This window comes from Prorops nasuta, unplaced genomic scaffold (genome assembly GCF_024137725.1).
Source record: "Prorops nasuta isolate Cenicafe-Biocafe unplaced genomic scaffold, Cenicafe_Pnas_1.2 PNAS00002, whole genome shotgun sequence".
Lineage (NCBI taxonomy): Eukaryota > Metazoa > Arthropoda > Insecta > Hymenoptera > Bethylidae > Prorops > Prorops nasuta.
Genome location: NW_027116799.1, coordinates 3,124,388 through 3,128,715, shown reverse-complemented (window position 1 = coordinate 3,128,715; position 4,328 = coordinate 3,124,388).

Here is a 4,328-nt window from a genome sequence, read left to right as displayed (position 1 = left end):
GGATATATATATATATATATACAACACATAGCGAGAGCTTAATAATATTTTCACGTGTATATACGCATCGATGGCAAGGCCGAAAAATCCAAGGGGCAATAAAAAGCGAGCATGGTAAGGGTAAGTGCTCTCTCCGAACGATAAATGGTCCTCTTAATTTTTCCGATAATGGCTTTCCTATAAGAAGGGTCGGTTGTTTATCAATGCCTCTCTCTCGCGCGCGCGCGCGCGCTAGTACAGTAGAACCAGCGAGTCTTTCCAGTGGAAAAAACCACAAGCTTGCAGCAGGATCGCGGCGAATGCGATTGTCCAGGAAAGAGGAAAAGCGATTGAAGAGAGGAGGAGCAAGGTCGAATTTCGTATGGAATTTTGTTGCTTCGAGGCTTTTCCTAGTTTTTATTCTTCTTCGGCTGGAGGGAGCAGAGCGCGCAACAGCTGCCCTTCCCTTGAAAACTCGACTCGATAACTGTGTGGATGCCAAGGATCAAAGGACTCGTGGAAGAAAGCTTCCGTTAAAAGGAGACTTTGTTGTTTCGCTATTAACAAACTATGTTCTTCTACATATATATATATATGTATGTATATAAAGGAAATATCCTCCACTGGTGCCCTTTGTTTATCTGGCTTGGCTGTGCCGAGCAGCGAAGAGAGTATCCTGTATCAATCGAGTCCTCTCCCGAGCACATTAGCTCCACGATGTGATTTCCAATTCTCTTGATCTCCGGTAGTACCTATACGGTGTAGTAGTGGTGGTTTGATTTTTCCTCTCTTACATTTTCTAACCCCTCGCAGTGTAAATAATGGCACAGCGAAAATGTGTTCGAGAAAGATGAAGGTCTGACGTTCGATGGTTACTTTCACCCGACCTTTCCAGCTCTGAAATATCATCCATAAGAAAACTGTCGATGCAAATTTCTTCCCTTTACAAAACTTTTTTAAGTTTTCGTGATAACGGTGTCGGCGGCGGAATATTGAAATAAAAGGAAATTGAAATTCTGCAGCGAGTCTGCATAGACGTGTGTGTGTGTTTGAGTGTGAGGGAGTAAGGAAAACTGATTAATAGCAAAGATAACTTGCGAAGCAGCAAGTTTTATTTCAATAATCTATATATATGTATATATATATATATATACTTACCGAAGAAAATCAAGCACGTTTCGACGTCTAACAGCTGCAGCAATTTGAATAAACTTTAAATATACACGCTTTATTGCGATAAAAATCAGTGTAACGAAAGAGGAAAAGTATTAATCAATATAACCAATAGAGAGAGAGAGAGGGGGGGGGGGGAGAAATCTAAAGTATCGCAGAGAGCAGCGAGTAGCGTAAAGTAAGCGAGAGAGGCATAAATCTCTTCGCGTTGGATCATTTCTTGCGGTACTAGCGAGCTCTAATACGTGCTTCGGATTGAAAAGGCCGCAGAGAGAAGGTATAAAACGAGAGTGAGAGAGAGAGAGAGAGAGAGAGGGAATTATTAATGGAGGTCGCGGGGGTCGATGATCGAAATACAGGAGAAAGGGGGGGGGGGGAATGGCGCGGTAGGCTTATTTGGGCGATATTATTAGTCGGTCCGGAATGATCCCGGGGCAGATGCGTCTTTTATGGCATCAGCGAGCTCGTCGCGCGTGACACTGGCAGACTTGATGGATCGCGTTTCGAACTGACGCGGATGGGATAGGGGTTGCTGCGGGAGGACGACGAGGGGGGAGGGGGGAGGGTGTTGCGAGAGCATCGTAGGGACTGTTGGCGAGGAGGAGGAGGAGGAGGAGGGGGGGGGGAGGGGGAAGGAGTAAGAGCGTGTCGAGAGGAAAATAGGAGAGGTTGATCGATGCGTCCATTCGATTTGGCTACGTCGAGGCGTGTTTGCCAGGAATTTTTCAGATCCTTCTCTCTCCTGTTCGCCTTTGCAGTGGCATCGACGCTCTGCTCTGCTACTGGCGAGCACCGAGCACCGGGCGCCGGGCACCGCTGCTGTAGGTTGAGTCTTTAGCGGCGGCCGGGCTGGCCGGCCCTCGCGCGACTCGTGTCACTTTAGCAACGTCGAACGCGCGCCGAATGGAATGGGAAAAGGTATAAATCTTAATGGTGCCAGCCGGACGGACGAATGGACCAACTGCGCGCGCGGGAAGCGAGTCTGCGAGTGAAAGGTGCTCCAGCTTTAATTTCGAGGATAGAAAAACATTCCTGTCTATATTCTTCCTCCCGTTCGGACCAAAAATCGATGGGAGCGAACCTCTGGAAATTCCTGACGGGAATTTATCTCGCGATAAGTGCGCCTGTGCCGATGTCCGTCTGTTTGTCGTCTCTGCCTAATTTACTCCCACCACCCACACACTCTCTCTCCGTCTGTGTCTTCTTGCAGAATACGAGTATCTCGAGGAACAAATTACGCGGTATTACAGAATTACGAAATTCGTAGATGTCTCGCTGCGGGACATTGCAATCGGGGGACGAGCGACAACCGCAAAGTAGTTTAATTGGATTCCTGACGAGATCAGAGTGCTAGGCACGTTGATCGCGATTATCGTAATACAGACCAATTTCCACTTTATAAACTTTTCTTGCGTTCACTCTAGGCAACACGCCAACGGTACGTCTCACTCGGGTTAAATTTATCATTGAAATATCCCTGGAATAAATATTAATTCTTTTTTTAATTACATTACTTTGAGAATCACTAAGTTATATATATATATATATACTTACCTTTTGTTTATCCAATAATATTCGTTAAATTGAAGCAGAGAATCCTGTACTGGATCCTTGATGAAATTATTCTTGGGTAATTCTGTTCTTGCACAATTAGTCGATATAGGAGAACTTTCTCGATAATTAAATATATATATATATATATTTGCGAGACATAATTTGTTCGAAAAAGAATATTAAATTTCAGAGATTCAAGTTGAAGTGTGCTTTAACAGCATGGCGTGGGTATCGGATGACTGGAGGAAGAATAAAAGCAAGGCGATGAGACAGTACGAGAGATCGATGTAATTATTATGTAATTAAAGGAGGGGGTGGTGGTTTTGCGGAATAACGTTGGTCTCTCTGTCGTAGCGCTTTTCGCTTCTATCCTCTTATGAATTCAATTAGCTAACACAATATTATTCGTGCTTGAAATTCTAGGTAATCGTTGGGTCAATACGAGAAGGGGTAGCCCCTGCAAAGCTAATTGAAGGCAAAGGAGCTGTTCTGTACGTTAAGAGGCTTAGGCGAAAAGCACGATCGATTAAATACTGTCAGTGCGTGCTGGAGGATGAAACGAGATGCCGCAAAAATCCTCCGAGTCAATGGAAACAGTAAGCTGGGGGAAGGTACAGCACCGATGGATCCTCGTCACTCTTAATATATATATATATATATAGTGTGTTCCAAAGAATATCACCACTCCCTTAAATCCCACTCCTTCAAGTTTGGAAAAAATCTTTAAACTTTTCAATTTTTACCTTGAAGAGTTTTTGATTTTTATCTTAATTACAATGTTACAAATTCCAACTGAATTTTTCCAAACTATTACGTGAAATCGTGCTGCAAATTTAATTTGAAGGACACACTGTATGTACACACGTGTATAAAGCAGACTACACACATACGAATAAAACACAAGTGGAAACAGTAAGGCGTGGTAGGGCACCAATGAATCCTGATGACCTTCGCAATATACAGTGTGTCCTGCAAAATTTGCAGCGCGTAAAATCTATGATTTCACGTTTAACTTTGGGAAAAATGCTGAAACAGTTGAACCTCGACCGAAAGAACGACTAAATTTTATCTTAGTCGCAAAGTTACCACTCGGAGCAAAATTTCGTCCGCTTCAGCATTTTGCCAAACTCGAGGCTGAAAGCACAGATATCCGAGAAGCTGCGAGTTTCGCCAAGAACACACTGTACACACACATATACATATTCGCTATACATAAAAGACCAATAAAATTTTTCAGAATTCTGTAGAAACGATGAAAAGCCGAAGGCCAGCAGCGAGGCAGGTAGCGCGCGTAGCATGCATTAACCTGGCGATAATTAATTACGTAGCTTAACCGCAACGTTTAAGTTAATGCTGTAACCGTGTGCTCACCGTCGGAGTTTCCGGCGCGAGCAAACTAAATTTAATATCGCGCGGGATTACAATCTCTCGGCTTATTTTGGTATGCGCATGCAAAGGGCAATAACGCTCACACGCGCCCCTGTACCTCTACACAGGTGTGCGTGTGTGTGTGTGCGCGCGCGTGAACAAGATTGCTCATCGCACACGCGCAAGACGCATGGAACTGTCGGAGGACCTTACGACCGGAAGGGGACAAAAGATTCGCAGGGTGAATCCGGTGG